The sequence below is a fragment of the Salvia splendens genome, chromosome 5 (assembly GCF_004379255.2).
Source record: "Salvia splendens isolate huo1 chromosome 5, SspV2, whole genome shotgun sequence".
NCBI lineage: Eukaryota > Viridiplantae > Streptophyta > Magnoliopsida > Lamiales > Lamiaceae > Salvia > Salvia splendens.
The window spans coordinates 20,752,724-20,758,289 of NC_056036.1; the positions used below are offsets into that span (position 1 = coordinate 20,752,724).

Consider the following 5,566-nt stretch of genomic DNA (forward strand, 5'->3'; position numbering starts at 1 on the left):
AAATTCGCCGCAAAATTACCTTCTCTATACACATGTTGAACAACCACTGAATTAAAATCAGATAACAAACCTTGTACTCTTTGAATAATAGAACAACAATTAATAGATATCTTAGAGCATGAATAACGCTTGGGGCCGGGCCGCATCTCGCGAGTCCCGGCCCGTCCCGCGCGTTGGAGGAGGAGGCGGCACGGCCTGGGCCGGTCCCCGTGTCGCGATCGCGGCCTGGTTCCCGTCCCGCGGCCCGGCCTGGGACGGCGTTATTCGGGAGCCGGGCCGCATCTGTGAGTCCCGGCCCAGCGTTACACGCTTCTTGGGCCGGGCCGCAACCGATTTTTTTTTTAAATTCGAAATTTTTTTTATAAATACTACTCCATTTTCATACACATTCAACTTCATATTCAACTTCAAATCTCTTCTTATAATTCCAAAAAATGCCTCCTCGTCAAAGAATATTCGAAGATCAATTGACCCGGGTGTTAGGCGAGGCGCTGCCGGCAATCCAAGAAGAAATGAACAACGAAGTAGAACTCTTCCAAGCTTGGAACGAAGAACAAACCCGGGTACCACGTTCCCGGATATATATTCACCGGGACCGTGAAGCAGCTGCGTTGCAGCTTTTCACGGAATATTTCTCAAGAGATCCGCGATGGAGTGATCAGATGTTCTGTCGCCGGTTCCGGATGCGGAGGCCTTTGTTCCTACATATTGTCAACGCAGTTGTATCTCGTGACATGTATTTCGGCCAAACTATCGATGCTGTGGGCCGGCAAAGTATATCGACGTTGCAGAAATGCACGTCTGCCATTCGTCAACTCGCTTACGGAACTACATCAGATATGTTCGATGAGTATCTCCATGTAAGCGAGCCTACTGGACGGGACTGTCTCGCGAGATTCTGTCGGGCAGTCATCGAAGAATTCAAGGATACGTACTTGAGAAAGCCAACGACCGACGGCGTTAGGAAGTTGGTCGACATGCACGAGTGGGTCCATGGCTTCCCGGGGATGCTTGGAAGCATCGACTGTATGCACTGGCAGTGGAAGAATTGTCCAACGGCTTGGAGAGGACAATACACTAGCGGGCACAAGGGGACACATCCGACGATTGTCTTGGAGGCCGTTGCCGACCAACGATTGTGAATCTGGCATGCCTACTTTGGTGTCGCGGGGTCCAACAACGACCTCAATGTGTTGAACGAGTCTCCATTGTTCAACGACTTGTGTGCCGGGCACCGAACATAGAGTTCACGGCCAACCAACGTCGGTATAGTATGGGGTACTATCTGGCAGACGGGATCTACCCTCGATGGCCCGTGTTAGCGAAGACTATCACAGCTCCGACAACCGATCGGAGGGCACTGTTTGCCCGAAGGCAAGAGGCGGCTCGGAAAGATGTCGAGCGTGCATTCAGAGTCCTCCAAGCGCGGTGGGCTATCGTGAAGGGAGCGGCTCGTGGTTGGCAGCGGTCACACATCGCCGACATCATGTATGCAGTATCATAATGCATAACATGATCGTTGAGGACGAGCAAAATAACGTCACATCGTGGAGCGACGATCCGCTCGCCAGCACCGGGAGTGACTACGTTGTCACCGAACCGCCCGTGCAGGGCCTTCCTCCCGACATCCGCAATGTCATGGCCCGTTCAGCTGCGATGCGCCAAGAGGAACAACACATTCGCCTCCAAGCCGATCTAATCGAAGAAATTTGGACTCGCACCAATGTTTTCCAGCATTGACGTTATGTTTTTATGTATTTTATTTTCAGTTTTAAAATTTATATGTTGTAATTTTGCAGTATTCGGCGAAATTAAATTTTCCGTGTTATAAATTTCCGGAGTTTTTTTTATTTTATGTTTAAAATAGGTTGGAGTTGTGAATAATGTCATTTATTAGTTGCGGTCCGAATTGCGGCTTGCAGGGTTAGAAGCTTCTCAGACCGGGCCGCAACTGTAGAGAAATGATGACGTGGAGAGGACTTGGGGCCGGAACTTGGGACGGGGTTATTTATGCTCTTAAATACCCCAATGAGACTATAACTCTCCACACCAAATGTGGATACCCAAGGCTCTTGCCAGCTGGAGACCTTGAAACATGCACCAAATCTCGGCAACTAAGATGGAGCACACACCAATATTGAAAACAAAATCATACCTCCAACTTCCTGCATCATTGCGAATGAGCCCACCTCCAAAGGCGGAGCCCTGACCTACCATCCAAAGAGGCATCTGTATTTAATTTCAAGGCTGCTTGGTTATTGATGTGAATTAGTTTGTGGTGCGTGATTTCTCTAGATTTAATATCTCTACCAGAATTCTGTTTTTTCCTTTGATTATTTATAAATTCAATTAATAAATCTATAACGAGAACCTATTAATTATATTTAAGAATTAATTTAGTTGAGAAAATCATGGATGAATTTGTGTATAACATTATCTTTTTGAGGGTATTGTTTAACAACCAACAAATAAATGGATTGAAGTGGACAAGGAAACAGTGAATTCTTCTTCATCAGTTAGAGATGTTTGAAGTCTTGCTTGTCAAGCAGCAGTTCTGCTCCTCATCTTAGCAACACGAATCTGATCAGCAAGCGAAATATCCTTCTGCAAGTGCTTCCCCTCCGCAAGGTCCAGGTCGAATTTCTCCCACATTCGCTGTCGCTGACGCTGACTGCTTACTCGAGAGATTGTCGATTTCTTTCTCCGAATCTGTTTACAAACAAATAATGACCGACACATGATCGATACTAAGTTACGAGATAAAGTCAATTGCCTTTTTTTTTTACCTTCATTAGCCTCTCCTTCAGTTTTGCCTCCTCAAATTCGACAAGTTTTTCTCTCGTTTCTTGCGACCATTTGTTCCTCTTTCTAGTAGGTTCCTGTCCAACTTTAGCGATTTCTTCCCGCTCCCTTCTCTTTTGAGCGTTGCTTTCGCCTTTGCTTCTCTCCGTTTCCGTACACGCATAAGCTCTTTCATCTTTGCTTCCTCTGCATTCTGTCGGCCTACATCTTGTTTAAATTTTTTGTAACCATCCCATTCCAGTTCTTGCTGATCAACCCCTCCTTTCTTAGCAGCTAATGCTATACTTTCACCCCATGATTGCAATAATCTCTCTCTCGACCTCTTCAATCTTAGACATCTTCCCCATAGCTTTGTGAGAGACGCACATATCTTTACTTTTGTCTGTTTACTGTACTGGTTTAAGATAGAAAACAGATTCAAAAAACCAACCGATGGTGACTTCATAGTCGAACAGTCAAGGCATATAATGGTTTAATCAATATAATATAACTGTGACTGAGAGAGAAGAACAATTAGGAAAGTTGAGGATGAAATTAGCCAAATTTCTGATTAGTACAATATTTTCTAGGCCGAAGGGTTATGCACCCGAAGCAAAGCTCGATTTCTGAAAGTAAAAATGAATTGAAGAAGTGAAGAATGACCTGAGAACCCGAGGAGCTTCAGACATCTTTTTCCTAACCTGTAGAAAAGCAAGAGCATCAAAGAGAAGAAGATATGCTAATTCTTGAAGCAAACATAGCTATGAAATGAAATCGATTGAAAATGAAAGAGTTAGTGTAAATTGATTTTAAGTAGTAACGTACGGCCACTCTAGAAAGAAGTAAACCAGCATACTATTATCTTATTTTCGGAACAGTTATACAACAACAAATCCATAAGCACACCAAGAGGAGCGTTTCATATTCGGTTTCATAAAGCAGCTGTAATCGAAATTGACTGATTCTTACATGACTTCACCTTGGGATCTTTCAAGGCTTCTTTTGTTTTACGACTAATTCTCTCACGAGTTTCTGCATGATAGCACATTGAAATGATTAGACCTCACAAAATCTATGAAAACAAATTCCTATCCTAAAACAGTTACCTTCACTGTGTTTCCTTCCCTTGTTCCACGGAACTCTCCCTTTGTTTCCATGACCAATCCTATCCATCTGCTTCTTCTTATCATCCTTCCTATCACCATCTACACGGACATCTGCAGCAGCACTGCCATCCTCCGACAAATGAGATCTTATATGCCTTCTATTGTGGTCCTTTCCAACTGCTCTACAAGAGTTGAGTCGCGTACACGAAACTGAAAGACCAATGCCGGCATAGGGAGATACACTCTTCACAAGGGATGCACTAAATTTCGAATTTCTGGCCTGACCAATCACATAGCCGAAATTCGGGAGAAGGAATCGGGGTGCAGGGTTGATACGGGTTCGAGAAATAGAAAGCTTCCTGTCAAGAATCCGTCATGTACTCAACCTTGCAAGCAATAACCATTTCTATAACAAAACACACAGTTCATAACCTAATAATGCAAAGACACCTTTTTTACTCATAACCTAATTTTAGGAAGAAAATGAAGCAATAAACGTTTATTCAACAGATAAAATATCATATCATAACCATGAAAACGCCCAATTTGCGCATAGGTTAACCTATTAACCTTTAATTTCAGAGCCATAAAAATCTAATCTTCTGTTCATATCCAATTTTAAGAGGGGAATCATACATTGGTAAGGAACAAAGGTGCAGGATTCTATATAAACTTTCTAATCTAGAAAAAATCATAGCTCCGTTCCACACACAGGCAAAAGAACAATCTCACCTTCAACAAATTATTGATTCCCATTGTGCTAAAAATATATGGAAATTGTAGGAAATCAGAGAATATTCTGCAAAGTAAAGAAGATTGCATGAGATTAGGAAAAGATTGAAGAAGATATTTAGCCGGTTGATTAGGGAGATTTGATTGAGAGTATCTTACCATGTATAACTTCTCCTTAGCCTATATATGATGTACAATATCATTGTGAATAAAATATAAAACCATTATACAATTCTACATGGCATCTGAGCAGGTTAGGCTCAGAAAACTATCATCATAGCCCCAAAATATACCTTTCTCGACCGAAACGGCGAGAAGAACAACCCAGCCAGAAAAATGGCAGAAGAAAAACCAGAAATCGAACCTGTTGCCGAGAAAATTAGATCGAGTAAAAGTGTTACCGTAACCTTCAAACTGAATGGCTCAAACTATTCACTATGGTCACGATTGATGAAAGTGTCCATAGGCGGCCGATGAGTCTACCGCCATATATCAGGAGTTCCGCCTCCACCAAAGCCGGAGGAGAACGGATATACCGATTGGGAGGAGATAGACCTAATAGTCTTCTCCTGGATTATCGATAACATGGAAACCAACCTCATCGCTGATTTCGCACATCACCAAACGGCGAAGGCACTGTGGGATACTCTCGCCGTAACTTTTGCAAGTTCGACAAACTCGTATCTCATATATGACCTGCGTGACAAAGCAAGCAGAATTGTACAAGGAGATTCAACATTGGAAGCCTACTGGAGCAGACTCCACGGGCTATGGATCGACATCGATCGATGCCCACACAAGACAGTTAATTACTGCGACAAGGGAATAGCACAATACCGAGACATCAAATCCGAACTACGACAATTCAAATTTCTCACCGGATTGAACGAGAAGTATGACTGGATCCGACGCGAGATCCTCAAAGAGGATCCCTACCCCTCAGCCGA

General features: G+C 43.4%; 1 long non-coding RNA gene across 2 annotated transcripts; it reads right to left on the reverse strand.

Annotated features, from left to right (window-relative positions):
• Positions 1–2,431: 2,431 nt before the first annotated feature.
• On the reverse strand, positions 2,432–4,755 carry LOC121803332. Of its 2 annotated transcripts, XR_006050963.1 has the most exons (6): positions 4,620–4,755; positions 3,888–4,246; positions 3,751–3,813; positions 3,445–3,482; positions 2,787–3,191; positions 2,432–2,709 (listed from the first exon to the last, which is right to left on the reverse strand). It is a non-coding gene; the product is annotated as an uncharacterized LOC121803332 (long non-coding RNA). The 2 variants fall into 2 exon arrangements; XR_006050962.1 differs by lacking the exon at positions 4,620–4,755 and having other exon boundaries at positions 2,787–3,196; positions 3,888–4,521.
• Between the last annotated feature and the right edge of the window lie 811 nt (positions 4,756–5,566).